Genomic DNA, 15,996 nt, shown 5'->3' with positions numbered 1-15,996 from the left:
ATCATTCTGGAATTCACCTACGTCAAATAGAACTTAGAACTTAGTTAACTTTCTTGACTACTGAGGGCCTTTTAGCTATTTAAGCAGGTATGAAGCCCTTTTGCTCCTATATGTCTTCTATTTGCTTGTTGATGAGAATGTATTTGCATGATATGCATGTGGAATACTGATGAAACCCCAGCTGCCCATGGTTTCCCGTAAGGATTATTGTCTCTGATAAGTCTATAACCTATAAAGGGTAACAATCTCAGCCACTCTCCTTGTCCATGCCCTTAGTCTGTTCTTTTGTGCATATCTAATGCATAAACCTCTATTAAGGGCAACGGCCATCCAAGATCTGAAGAAGAACAGGATATTGTGGATCTCAATAAACATACTCATTACCCTAGATAACGCCAGAGATGGCATCCAATGTGTTGGTAGCGAGCTGGCAATGATGTGCTGAGGCCGAGTAACCTCAAACTATGACGCTAATCCAAACTACTTTCTATAAACCTTAAATTAGAATATTTATCTTTAAGTAATAGAAATGTGATCACTGGCATTTGATCCATCAATGTACTCTTCCCGGTTTGTTTATAGATTTTATCTCATACTCTTATTTCACATTGTTTAGTTTGTGACAATCAAAACTAGTCTAACTCCTTTTCCAAACTGTTAGGTGACGACGAAGGAATTAAATTAGTAATATGGACTGTCATGAATGCTTCCAAAACACTTGATGTCCTATGGTCTAACTGAGGGTATGGCCCTTGGTAGAGGGGAAAGGTGGATTCATGTAGCTGACCCCAATTAATTGGAATAAGGCTTAGATGATGATGATGAAAGAATGCTTCCAAAAGATTGCCAATAAACTCTCTTTGGATCCACTATTATAACAATGACAAACTGCTATTCACCTCATTTGTTTCCTCTTGATAATTTTTTTTTTTTTTTTTCTGTTTTCGATGGATTGTTTCCTCTTTATATTAATAGCCCTCCAAAGAAAATGCTACAGAAAATGGGAAGGGGTGTGCTCTGGTGGTACCGTTGCCACTGTAACCTACGGTGGTACCTGGCAGAAGTGGGCCCCACTTGATGTATTCATGATATGTGACCTGTCCTTCAGATGCATTGGCACATGTTGCCAACAGGGCCTGATATCAGCCCAATTGGAACTTAGATAGGCCACAGCATGGGTGACAAGTTGAGAGGGTACCCCCACCCTTGATTTGCATGGGGGCTGACTGTGTTGTGTATATGGAATCCAGGCTGTGAAGACCCTTCATCTGCCCTGGAAAAGGATCAGGACAAAAATCAGATGTTCTGCAATTTAGGCAGGCCCTGGTGAGAATCAAGGGTGGGCGTCCCCTCGCTTGTTGTTCGTTGTACTGTGGCCCACCAGAGTTTTGAATTGATCTACTTTTTGGGCCATGGGGGCAGCCCGAGGGGATGCATCTGATGGATGGGTTGGATGTGAAATAAACACCATGTGGACCCCACATCTGCTTGGTAATACTGGGAGCTTACAATGGTACCAATACCACTGGAGCACCCATCAACGGGGAATTCTCCAACCATTTTGTTTGTACTTTTTGAACTTTCTTCAGGCTGTCTTCCTCTTCTTTTATCAATGATTATGTGGAACTTCCTAACAAGTTATTATTTGTAACTATTACGATAGAATGACTAATGTGATTTTCTCTGTTTAGTTCATATATATTTGGTGCCAAAGTACACGAAGTACCTGCTTTCCGTGATAAAGGATCCACCCTTAAAACACCTTCAATTCGCATGTGTTGTCAGGTATGTCATCAAAGTGCAAGATCTCTTTGCTTTGGCAAATGCGATATTTCTTACGACGGTTCACTAACCCTCAAAAGGTCCTGCAGTTGTTTTCAAGTATCGTTCCAACTGTCCCATATTAATTTCTTGTGAATCCGGTTGAATTTGAATGGTTTATATTGGAACTAGCATTGCTTCTTATGTTTTTAATATGAAAAAAATAAACAAATGCATAGGATGTTTAGTGGGGAACAACAAATTTAAGAAGGGACTATCATTGGTTTAGATGATGTATCCATGGTGTGGTTTGGGAGGATGTCTAGTGTAGTGATAGTTCTCTCTGGTGCCTACACTAGTTAGTTCCAAGTGGCAAGGGAGAAAGAGGCTCTAGTTTCTTAGTGCTGCAATGTTCTTGGTGACCAAGTGATATGGGGCCCGACATTTGGAAGGGGACTGAGCGACGAGAAGATGGGAAGTTCTTGAGTCTTATGGAATGGTTATATTTTGACAGCTAGTTGTTAGAGATTCAGGAAAGTTCTCATTTAAATCATTTTATCGAGTGTTGCTTGGGATAATGTGACCATTTGAGGAATAGGAATATGATAATCACAAATGTCTGCACCTGTCTCCCTTATGCGGAATAGGTTAGCCATTAGGAAAATCCATTTGTTATATCACTTAGCTGGAATGTGGAGGACTTCAACTTCTAAGCCTAGGTCTCTAAAAGCCTCCCCTCAGGGGCCTCTCTTACAATGTATCCGACAATTGGACTATCAGACTGAGAGTGGACAGCCTGGAATATCTCATCCATTAAAGCACTCCCATCATCACTCTTTGCCTTGACGTGTATGACGATCTCAAGGTTGACAGCCTCCCTGGCAGATTTCTTCAGGGTTCCTAACAAAGAAGCCTTCTTCTGAGTACACAAGAAATGAATCTGTTTCTCCATGAAGACCATGATTGTTTCTGGGACCTCATATCCAAGCAACCAGACGTTCAACGCTGAAGATTTCAGATAATGTAGATCATCAGACGCTGGGGGACTAGCAATTACAAGCACATCAAAAGCACCCCAGAACTCAGTTTTGTGTTCCTTCTAGTGAGAATAGAACACTTTCAGCCGCTTCTGGAAGTTATCAAGATTGATCGTGTAAGCACTGGGTGCCCCAGCAGCATTTTTGTCAGAAGGTTTTGCATTGCCATTTCGGTGTTCCACCATTGAAGCTATGTTGGATCTAGAACAACTGAAATCCACAACAAACCAAACAGAAAAATGCAGAGATAACCACAAATTTCAGAGAAGGTATGTCTCTTATTTCCTTTCTCTTCTATTTCAGGAACAGAATATAGTTCATCTGCAAATTACAGTTTTTTGTAAGGATTTATAACTTTTTTAAAAAAATGAAAACTACTGGTTGAAAGGAAGAAAAATTAACATTTTCATTATATATATATATAAACCCATGATCCAAACTTCAATTCCTGGTTTCCAAATTCCTGTTATACAATCATCATCTGAGCCTTTCTTCCATCGATTTGGGGTTGGCTTTAAATGGTAGATTGGCAAAAAGAAATTATAATTGGCTGCCAACTAGACGTTCACCTTCCTCTTTGCCAAGGTCTTGGAACCGGAAATGGCAAAGGCTCACATTGATACCGACTCACATGCCAAACATAATTCCACACTACACAATTAAGACTGCCAACAAGCTACTCGCATATTGCAGCAACATTTTAAAACAGCAAAAATGCCCCTATTCCCAGTGGAGGTAAACTCCATGCTGTTGATGGGGCTGACAGGTACAATCTGAAATGTTGGTTGCTACACATGCGTATGCCTCCAAATTACCTAAATACATGTTACGTTTGTTTCAAATTCCTCCCCATGTTCCTTGAAATCCAAAGTTCATGATCCTCTGAAAACTATTTGCATGGGAAAAATTGCCCCTGGCTGATGCATACAGAGCTTTGCTAAGCCCACATGCATGTTCAAGTCAGCTAATGCACATGCCACCACATATTCTAGCAAGGCGAACAAGTGGAATGCCCAAGCCATCCATCATGATGAGATTCCCTATCCCAAGAATCAGGTCAGTCCACTAGTCAGGTGGGCCACAATCAACTGAATGAATGTACGGTTGTGAAAAAAAAAAAGCCAAAGTTTTCTAATCCGCTTGGCTTATTTCTACTATCATGGCACACCAACTGAATGGACCACCTTTATCTTTGGGCTCTACACAGTGAACTCCACCTAGTGGATGGCTTGGATGTTTCATTGGCCTACCATACTAGCTTATACAGTGGGTGGTGCATTAGCTGACTTGTAGACCCGTGTGGGCTTAGCAAAACTCCATACATACATATATAGATTTACACTAGAATTGCTCTTTGCCGATACGTTATTGTCCACCCAGCAGATAACCTCAAGTATATCCGCTGATAAATAACAAAATAGTTAGTGTTGTCTGCCTGATGAGTGGATGGGGCTGAATTTTACACAAGGTGATCCTCAAAGTGGGGTTAACCAATTAGACAGGTTGGATGTTGCACACAAATGCATTTTGAAAGTTATATCTGCTGGCAGATAGTAGCCTATCGTCCAACCATACACAAATATGTATGTACATATGTACAGACAAAAAAACATACAGACGGTAACTTTTCAATATCTTCCAACCAGTTGGGTATGAGCCTTGTCGACCTGGACCGAGTCACAATCGTGAGCGAGTTTCTCTTGGCTTGGTGTCTCACTGAGTGGCGTTTCAGTTGAATCACAGGGTTTAGAACTATATTCTAATTAGGCATCCAAGAAAGGAGCCCTTCCTGAAGCATAATTCCAACGTATCTGTTTTCTTTTGTTCTGATATTTTATTCAATCAGATCCATTCTCACTCTAAAGTTTTATTTCTTAACCATATGCATCAGATATGCAGATGATATCCTAACCATATGTACAGCAGGTCCAATTGGGAATGGACCTCTAGAAAAAGAAGATCAGTGGTTGGACAATCCTGTTTAAGCAGTTTTGTATAAATGGACACTAAAGACAAGCTAGCAATGGCTCATCTTGAATGAAAAGTTCATTAATAAGACGGTCGGGAATGGGTAGGATTGTCCAGAAGGCTTTTTTTTTTTTTTTTTTTTTTTTTGGGGTTTGTGGCCAAATAATGGTAGAGTGCATTGGATGAATGGTCTGAAACAAGTCCATCCCTGCATATGTATATAATCGTATGATACATTTATGTGTATGTATTTATGAATATAACTGTATGATGGTTGAATGGATGGATGGGGGAATCAAAGATATTTTTTTGGGTCTGGTTTCATGGACCAAATGGTAATAGAGATGCAGTTTCATAAATGAAAGCAGTTACAAGCACTGACAAGTTGTTGCTATCTTCTGATTATGCAGGTGTATCTTGTTGGGAAATAGGAATTTCGCAGTTCCTACACTTTCATTTGGTCATTTTGTTAGACACTAGTGCATTAAATGCAGATTGCATTGCGCTATTGTGTATTGATTCCAACATCTAAAGATCTTTTCAAACTGTATTGTGCTCTCCCAGTGAATGCTATGAAGTTAAGAAACGCTCTTACCTGAACCTCTAATGGCTAGGATGAATTCTAATATTTTATTTTGTTAATTGGTTTTAGTTGATTAAACTATTCACTTTTCATGGCTTTGAGCTGGTTATTTGTAATATATGAAGGGTTGACTAAACTAGTCTTTTCTTGGATTGAACCTCTAATGGCTAGGATGAATTCTAATATTTTATTTTGTTAATTGGTTTTAGTTGATTAAACTATTCTCTTTTAATGGATTTGAGTTGGTTATTTGTAATATATGAAGGGTTGACTAAACTAGTCTTTTCTTGGATTGAATCTGGTTGTTCCTAATATATGTAGGAAGGGCTCAAAAGAAGGTTGAACAAGAGGAGATACTAAGTAGCTAATTCAAGGCAAGGCATAGCCAACAGTTGAAGTTCCGGGTAAGAAGTGTTTAGTTAGGAGGGTTAAAAGTCAATTTTTGTTGGAGTGGGCCACTTGGGGTCATTTCCTCTTTTATTGAATTGAGTTGTTACCAAATTTGTGAATAGAATTCTTATCAAACAATAGTGTGAATTATTTTTTGAATGACCATCAGGTGCAAGATAAAAAAAAAATAATAATAATAATATACTGTATTTTTTTGCAGATATTTTAGTGGACCAAATCCGTCGCTAATTTTTGGACTAAAGATGTCTGTCTTACTGATATTAGCGACGGACCTTATCCGTCGCTAATGTTTTTAGTGACGACTAATTTTTATATTTTACGACGGATTTTACCCATCGCTATGATGCGACGGACCTTATCCGTCGCAGATTAAACGACCGATTTCATCCGTTGGAAAAAATAACGATCCAGTAAACAGCGACGGACAAAGTCCGTCGTTTATTTGGTTTTACGACGGATTTGGTCCGTCGCAAATCAACGATTTTGGCGTAGTGTTTCAAATATCCTTGATTAGTGCATGGTGAGAAGTCGTCGTTTTTAGTCTACATGGTTTTTATGTTTCCATGCACATTGAAGTACTCTGTCAGTTATATGGATACAGCGGCCGCCTGAATTGTTGTTAGGATTAGGGAAAGACAGGATTCTGCTTCAATGTTGTGCATTTATTCATATATTTATTTTCATCCCAAGCTTTTAATCTCTGATGCTGCAAATGATGTTGGTATTTTTGAAATTCTGATTTTTTGTAGGAGGGATAGCTTCCAATGATGTGTATCAAGATCAGATTCAGACCCAGGCTTGTACAAGTCAGCTAATGCACCTGCCACCACATGTGCCAACATGGCAAATAGGTGAAATATCCAATCCATCAATTAGGTGGACCTCACTGTGACGTTACTGCTCAAAGATAAAGGTGATCTATTTAGTAGGTGTGCCCTGATATTAGAAATAAGTTCACAGGTTAGAAAACATTAGTTGTAGGTTGAGCAACAAATCTACATAGTTTGATTTCATGTCTTCAGTGCTAATAAATGTATGTTTTCATCATGTGCTCTTACATTGTCTTGCTTGAACATGTGTCTCCGCTCCTCAAGCTTCATTCTGAATTCCTTCACATCGCCAGAATTTGGCTGCTTAAAAAAAGTCAGTCATTATAATGCACACAACATTACAGCTAGATTTTCTAGATTTTGTTGAATAATAATAGGATTCTTTGGAAGATATTGAGAAGAGAGTCAAGAGCACAGAAAAAAATAAAAATAATCATATACTATATGAGAATCGTCCCACAATTATATCTTTCAGTACTTTAGTTCCTTAATCATGGATATCGTCAATAAAGGCAGTGAGAAAACTCATTAGAAATGGAAGCTAAGAGAATAAAACAAACAGAATAGAAGAGATTCCAATTCGCACAAATTTAAAGCACTTTCAAGAAGAAAATTTGTGGTTGCTTGAAAATAGAGTGTGCACAATGCAACATGAGTACACGGCACATGATATGTACCATTAGTTTATAATTCCAACTAAAAATTATAAAAACATATGCTCAACCATGATTAAGGTACTAGAAAGAGACTGCATGATATGCTGATTTTAACAATGAATCATGACTACAGAAGAAAGAATTTAACAATGGACATGAGGAAAGGGCAAGCCAAGATGAACTATGGCCATATCATGGACAATGAAACAGAATCATGATTCCATACATAACATTGAAGTTCCTGATTATTATTATTTTTTCTTTTAAGAGAACGGTTAGGAAAAATCATTTGAACTTTCCATACAAGGAGCATGGTTATCATACGGGCTGTAACTTAATGGCTGCTACAGCCTTTTAACAAAAAAAGGAAAAAAAAAAAAAAAAGAAGATCTCTATCACCCCATAACGCTTAATGGTTCCTACCGTTATTGTTTCTAAACGGCCGTAAAAGTTTTTATGTAATTGTTTTTTAATACCTTGACAGTGAGTGTATGACTAGTATTCATTCCTTTCTACGGCTCCACATAAGGAAATTCTTAGGTGATCTGATTCAATTTGACAATGCTAAAAACTTACAGGAGGAACGATTGGAATCAGCACTAGGTATAATTGATTAACCGACTGATAATGGACTTTTTCCCTTCCAGACACAACCTGAGAAAAGGCGGTAGTACAATCATTGGTGGAACTATAGGATCTGATTTTGATATAAAAGATGTAATTTATAGCTGAGGTATTGTTGGTGCTTCATTGGAAGAAGAGATTGTCTTTTTTATTTTTATTTTTATTACTTTAATATTGTAGTTTTCTTTTCTTCTGATTTATAATTTCAAATTGTGTCAAATATCTGGAATTGTGAGTTTATTGAATTCAATGAATTAGAATATTTACATAAAGGTTTTGTTCCGTTATCATTTCTTACTCAAAAATTTTAGATTTCATAGTAATAGGTTGCATCTGTCCTGACCTGCTAGTTTGATTGAAATTCTGAAGTTTTTGCTTCTTTGTATTTAATGATTCATTGTGAATTTTGTTTGAAATTTTATTTCCTTAGTCTATTATATGATTTTTCAAATTTTCTCACTCCATGAGATCTTCACTTATACGAGAAGAAATCAATTTTCTGATACATGGATTTTAAAGGATTTTAGATGTGGAATGGTGCTGCAGTTGGATTTCTTTGCATTGCTCAAATGTTGTTAGCTTACCTTAGCTTTTTGAATACTTACTCAAATGCTTTAATTTTCATGTTGCACACAGGTTCAGGTGGAATGCTCAGATCTTGATACTTTGTTTGAGATAGATGGACCCCACATTCAATGCTTAAGAAAGGTATTGGTCTGTTCATTTCAAAACGTGTATGTGAGATACAAAATACAAAAGTGACTTGTATATGTGGGTTCTAGTTGCATGCAGTGGGCAGTTGTATAAATACTGGTTGGTTATTCCTGGAATTACATTACATGTTTGCTATAGGATTAGATCACACACATGCCACTTTGACAGGTGTATGATGTGTGAATGGGCTTTCTTACAGGGTCCAAAAGATGGGACCCAACCCATTAAAATTGAGTCAGGTCCATCAGGTACCTGCAGGTCTAAGTAACCATTGACAACCCTGCAGGTATGGGTTTAGTCTTTGAGAATTTATCCATTCCAATTTCTATTGTGGTTAAAATGTTTGTGTTGAATGGCTAACCTTTTTTTTTTCCTCAGTATTTCATGCCCTCAATGCTACCAAACTCTGAGATGACTTTTCTGGCTTATGTAACATATGTAGCTGATCAGATGGCTGGTCCAACTGAAATTTGATATGTTTATTTAACTGCAAATCCAAGTAAATGGATCTTTATGAATTGACTTGGACAAGTAACACTAGTTGTAGCTGTGAGTCCAACTCAAACTATCACTGAGTAGTTACAATCTAGGTTTTACTTGGGTTGTGTGTCGTTGTAAATTTGCTTGGCAGATGAATGTATGAGGCCTACATTCTCACCCTCATAACATTATTTCTTTTATAGTGAAGGAAAGCTCATGAGAGGCTAAAAGTAAGTATCTCAGAGTGGGATTCTTTTATTTGTACTTTCAGGATGTTATCTTCAATAGTTTTTTTTTAAAAAAATTTTATTCTTTATCTTATAAATAGATATGGTGTGTTTTTTGTGGCATAGAAATTGCTCAAATTGTCCCATTATGGACAGTTCAAGGTTAAATGGATAGTATGCTTTCATATAATCTATTTAAATGTTCATGCCTGATCCGCGGTCCATCTCCTCATTTATCTCTGGATATGTTTCTTTCGTTCCGTATCCAATGTCAAATATCTTTACATTGCTTTAGATATTTAGCATCGGAATGTAACGTAAGATCAACTTATCTGGAGAGGCATGAGGAGATGCTGTCGGATTTTTTGTGTGTACATTCAAATGAGAATATGAAAGTATTACAATCTATTCAACCTTGGATGGGTAGCTAATTTAGGATTTAATTGAGTGGTGGTCCCTGGAAGGTGGGAACCGCTGTTGTGACCATGAAGAAGTTGTCCATTTCCTATGGACAACAATATGGGTGGCCTGACCATTTGGACAGGCCCGTGTTTATGTATTAAACATTGATGGAGCAGACCTGGATGTGCTTTGGAACTATCCGAATGTTGAGTGGGGGTCCCTGGAAGGCGGGAACCGCTGTTATAACCATGATGAAGCTGTACATTTCCTATGGACAACATTGGAGTGGCTTGGCCATTAGGACAGACCGTGTTTATGTATTAGCTCGAATTTATTGGAGTAGTCCCGGATGTGCGTCAGAGCTATCCAGATATTGAGCGGGGGTCCCTGAAAGGTGAAAACCGCTGTTATGACCATGATGAAGTTGTCCATCTCCTATGGACAGCATTGGAGTGACCTAGCCATTTAGACAGGCCGTGTTTATGTATTAACTCGAATTTGTAGTAGGCCCATATTTATGAAAATTTTCATTAATGCTCGAGTTAATTTTGTATAATTTGAAATGAACTTAACCTAAACCTATAACCTATAACCTATACCTAAACCTAAAACCTAAACGTATTCTCAAATTTCCAAACTTAAACCTACACCTAATCCTAATCTCAACTCCCTAACATAAACCTATACCTAAACTTGAAAACCCAAACCTAAACCCAATTCCGAACCCGAATCTGAATCCCTAAACCTAAACCTATAACCTAAACTTAATTCACTTAACTTAAACCTACACCTAAACCCAAACATATAACCCGAACCCGAATTCCTAAACCTAAACCTATAATTTTAGGGCCATGGTGCCATGCTCATAGCACCTGCTAGAGTTGCCTCTAGCCGATCAGTCGCTGGCAAGAGTGCTATACGCCGAGCTAATATCGCAGAGAAAGAGGTTCAGCATCTACGGGGTGCCGTTGGCGAGATCAAAGACTAGCTAGCGAGGCAAAGGGAGGAGCATGAGAGGCAGGGGGAGGAGCATGAGAGGTAGAAGGAGGAGCAGGAGAGGCAGAGGGAGGAGCAAGAGAGGAGGATGGAGGAGATGCGGGTGAAGCATGAGCGACAGATGTAGGAGATATTATAGGTTCTCGCTGCACGCTTACCCATCGATGCCCCACCACCTCCGCCTTTATCTTTGTGATTTGTCGTATTTTATTTATGATTTATTTTATATACGAATGTTAAACTTATATGTATTTGTGCGTGGATGAATATAATGTGGATAAGATTATTTATGTATGTATGGATGTGGTTTGTATTTGGATGGTTGTAGTTTGTGTTTGTTTGGAAAAATGGGAATGTGAATATAATGAAATATATTGTAACAGGTGTATAATAGGAATTTTTGCCTGTTTTAAGAAAAAAAAAAAAGAGAAACTTTTACCTACGAAAATTTTCGCAAGTAAAAGTTTCATTGACATTTTTACCTACAAAATTATTCGTAGGTAAAAGGTTCATTCACATTATTTTACTTACAAATCATTTCGTAGGTAAACGTTTCATCGACAGTTTTTACCTACATCAAATTTCGTAGGTAAAAAGTCTTAACAAAGTTTGTACCTACAAAAACTTTCATAGGTAAAAGTCTTAACACCGTTTGTACCTACGAACAATTTCGTAGGTAAAAGTATTAACAAAGTTGTTAGTTACAAACACATTCGTAGGTAAAAGTCTTAACATTGTTTTCACCTACGAATAATTTCATAGGTAAAAGTTTTAAGAAAGTTTTTAGTTACGACAACGTTTGTAGGTAAAAGTCTTAACACAGTTTTGACCAACAAAAAAGTTCGTTGGTAAAAGTCTTAACAAAGTTTTTAATTTCGTAGGTAAAAGTCTTACCATTGCCAACGATGACATTTTTCGTCGGTAAAAGTCTTTATCCAGGGCTTTTTACCGACGAATTTTTTCGTAGGTAAAGCTTTTGCCTACGAAATCATATCATTTACCTACGAATTTGTTCGTAGGTAAAAGTGGAATTTATTGTAGTGTATGTAATTGCATGCCAACTTTTCTAATAGTGTTGTTACTGGAGACTTTTTTAGACATTTTAATATTTCTCTTATTTTAAAAGAATGCATCCAAATTGCAGTGCTACATACTAATCTCTAAGTTTGTTGTCAAGCACTCAATCTCTGTCCACTAGCATACATGAGATCCAAACTGTTCATATATTGTAACTAAGCATGGATGGAGCATATGCCAAAATCACACCAATCAGATGATCCTAGCCACTGGTTCGAGGATTTTGTAATCCTAGAGAACCTGCTAATAGCTAGAATCACTTGAGTAATGTGATTTTTTGGGGTAGGCCATATGGACTTTGGACAGTAGACCCAATAGATGAAAGGTTTGGATCATTAGAAATAACCTCGGATACAAAGGCTAGATTCTAAACATATACTGTTAAAATACACCCAAGTATTCTTAAACATTTACATGCAACAAAACATAAAGCAATTTTTCCTTATTTTAAAGGTAGAACAAGGCATGGATCATTTTCAAAAATGGCAGCCAAGCAGATTGCTCTGTTGAGCTGTGAAATGACCAAAAAGAAATGTGATGAGCCGACCATGATGTTTATATGTTATCCATTATGTGGGGTCCACCGTGATGTTTATATGCCATCCGACCCATTCACAAGGAGATTTCCACCATGATGAAGGGAAAACTAGATATTGGCAAGATCCAAAACTTCTGCCAGCCCCAAGCATTTAATATCTGTTGTTTCTTGTGGTGGGGCCCACCTGAGTTTTAGATCTGCCTCGTGCATGGGATAAATGTGAGCTGAAGAGACCGATGGATGGAATGGATGTTATAAGGACATTGTGATGGGCCCAACCAAGCATTGTGTTACATGGGCTCATGAAAGGCCCTTCCAGTTGCTCCATCCCTATTCAACGGAGGCCAAAAATCTGTCTAACACCAAACATGGGAGGGGATGCCACTAATGTGTGTGTATCCCTAGGCTCACACATATATACCAAAATGCTCTCCTAAGATGGGAATTTCGTAAAAACTTTTGACATGTGTTATGGGTACAACATTTACCCCCATTTCATTTATAGGCAAAAAGGTCAGATTTCATTTACAGGCTCTCCAAATGGAAAGATTGGCTCTCCATTTACAGGACTTAAAAAATTTACAGGTTATCCGAAGACAGACAATCATTTACACCTTGCAGCTAAAACAGGACATGCTGTAAATGATTGATTACCACTTAAACCATTTACGGGCATCCAAACGAAAATTGATTTACCCCCATTTCAAAAGGACTAGAATCATAAGAATGAAATAAAATACCATCCGTGCCCTAGAATCTTCCATCGATCATCAAATCAAAAGACAAAAACAAGAAAATGCACAATAGATATCCATCCAATGATTGTAATCTATATAGAATAAATCGAATTGGTAGAAAGTAGAATTAGAAAAAAAGTGAAAGAGAAGAAATCGATGAGAGAAAAAAATATACAGATTACCTTTTTGACTAACGTAAGAGAGATTTGAGACGAGAGAGACGGAAAGGGAGACAATTAGGCATCGGGCAAGTAGCAGCGAGTTAGGGTTTAGGGTACCGGAATAGGGGCGTCGGGCAGGCAGCAGCGCTCGTTCGAGTGGGAGTGGCGGGTAGGGTAAGAAGAGGGAATGGTAAAAAATATTTTTGACTTAAAACATAACATTATTACCGATGAAAATTTTCGTTGGTGATAGTTTTCACAATTCATCGGTAAAAGGATTCAAAAATATTTGGGCCCCCCCGTGCTATATCGGCCTCATCCACTCCATACATATGTTTTAAAATATACTTATAGCTACACCAAAAATAAAAATTACAATTCAACATCCATGATCAACCACATAAAGTGAAATAATATGTCCACCGTTCATTTTGTTCGACGATGTATCTATTTCATCAGTAAAAAGCTCCTTCATTGACGATTTTTTTCATCGGTAAAAAGTTCCTTTACTGAAAATATTGTATAACGTCGGTAAAAATAGCCTCTTCGTTATTAAAAAGGACACTAAGGGATCTTTTGCCGATGAACTATTTGGTTCGTTGGGAAAAATTACATTTACCAATGAAATAATCATCAGGAAAATAGTTTTCACCAACAATACATAATGTTGTTGGGAAAAGTTTCTAGGCCATCATTGTAAATGGTGGCAGGAACATATTTGGTCGTGGCGAGAACATATGATTTCGTCGGGGAAAGTCATGTTTACCGATGAAATTGATTTCGTCGGAAATAAGTTCGTCGGTAAAAGGCTAATTTCTTGTAGTGCATCCATCAATGTTAGAAAAGTAACATGCTTATCTATATGGGTCGTGGTTGTGATGAGGTAAGGGTCGTGGTTGTCATGTTATATGAGTCGAGGTTGTTATGTTATATGGGTTGTGGTTGTCATGTCATATGGGTTGTAGTTGTTGTCATGTTATATGGGTTGTAGTTGTCATGGATCATGGTTGTTATGTTATACGGGTCGTGGTTGTCATATTATATGGGTCATGGTTTGCATGTGTCGTAGTTGCCATGTTATACGGGTCATGGTTGTTATGTTATATGGGTCGTGGTTTTCATGGGTCATAGTTGCCATGTTATATGGGTCGTGGCTGTCATGTTGCCTGGATCGTTGTTGTGGTTTTCAACACGTTCACTTCCTTTCCTACCAAACCATTGGTACCATAACTTAAGGCCCACAATGGGGTGATCCGATCCATCCACCCCATCGGTTAGCTCGCTGTGGGCACCAAAACTCCTGAGTTGGGCAGTATCCACTTCTATCCACCTTATCGGCTGATATTTGGGCCTTACCACTAAAATGACATGACAAAAAGGATTATGGATGACATGGATTATTTACTCCTAACATGACACGGCATGGATTATGGACAGCATGGATGACTTACGTCTAAAATGACACGGCAAAAAGGATAGGAGGCATGGATTATGGACGGCATGGATGAAATACATACATCATGGTGGGGCCCACAGAGCACCAAACACCACCCGTTGCCTAGTGGCAGGGGGAGTAACCAATCTGTCACTTTCTCTGAAGAGTAGCCATTCCATCTCTCCAGGACAATACAACTACTGAAACATGGACAAGGGCATTTTAGTCCAAGTAATTTACGGAAGCTTGGCAAAGGGCCACTCTTAGGTGAAAGGTTGAATCTCGTTAGGTAATTTGTCCAAACTTCGAGGTCAGTACGGCCAAATTCCCTTTAAAAAACAATATATATATATATATATATATATATATATATATATATATATATATATATATATATATATATATATATATATATATATATATATATATATGCCTAGCTACTATTCATGAACATGAGTTGTTTATGGCATCTAAGTCTAATTGCAGAAGTCCTTTCACCAGATGGAAGGGATTAGGGGTGTACACAGGTCAGTTCGGTCCGATTTTGGGGTGAAACCAGAACCGAACCGTTCTTAACAGTTCTACAACTATTGGAACCAGAACCGGACCGTTAGCACCCTAGAACCGAACCGGAACCGGACCGTGAAGAACGGTTCGGTCCTAGATCGGATCCACGGTTTTGGGCTTTTAAAAATCCAGCCCAGCTTATGGAATTACAGAGAGCTTTGATCCAATGGTTCTGAGCTTATGGATCTTGAACATGTCTGCCAAAAGCTTAAAAATAAAAATAAAAATCACTTCTTGGTGAAAACGTTGACTAACAACATGTGGAAGCTCAAGTTTTGGATGCCCAGTTGGACAGGTCTTCAAGTTGCTTCAGTATCGGTGGCGCTTTCTGGATGACAAGGATAAAATTATAGTAGTATTTTCCACAGCGTCAAGGCAAAGGACACATATGACATAGAAACAAAAGCCCTAGGGAAGGGATTAGACTATTCCCAGACTCGCAGAAATTTCTGAGCCAAAGGTGATATGAGAAATCTTCATGCATGGCTAAACAGTAAAGATCATAAACTATGGAAGTTAAACATTTGCATGAAATGAGCTCAGGGACGATATAACGAAGAGGAAAAAAATCTCACTTTGCTGCTTGGAAAACCTGCCTGCTTAGCTTGCAATGGAAGGAGACGTCTCCTCATTGATGTATCATGGGGATTCAATCCCCTTTCAACTCCCCTCTAGTTTCTGATAATTAGAGCTCAGACGTGCCGCACGACCTTCGGCCTAGGGGGGGTGCCGGTGTCTGGGATCTGGACGGCGAAAGAGAGAGAGAGAGAGAGAGAGAGAGAGAGAGAGAGA

At 38.2% G+C, this 15,996-nt stretch overlaps 1 long non-coding RNA gene across 1 annotated transcript; it reads left to right on the top strand.

Moving 5' to 3' along the window:
• Positions 1 to 2,747: 2,747 nt before the first annotated feature.
• On the top strand, positions 2,748 to 5,444 carry LOC131221764 (uncharacterized). Its single transcript, XR_009159583.1, has 2 exons — positions 2,748 to 3,067; positions 4,725 to 5,444. It is a non-coding gene; the product is annotated as an uncharacterized LOC131221764 (long non-coding RNA).
• Positions 5,445 to 15,996: the final 10,552 nt, after the last annotated feature.

The sequence above is a fragment of the Magnolia sinica genome, chromosome 12, assembly GCF_029962835.1.
Source record: "Magnolia sinica isolate HGM2019 chromosome 12, MsV1, whole genome shotgun sequence".
Taxonomy (NCBI): domain Eukaryota; kingdom Viridiplantae; phylum Streptophyta; class Magnoliopsida; order Magnoliales; family Magnoliaceae; genus Magnolia; species Magnolia sinica.
Note: the sequence above shows the minus strand (reverse complement) of the source record. Positions and strands in the feature narration are given on the sequence as shown.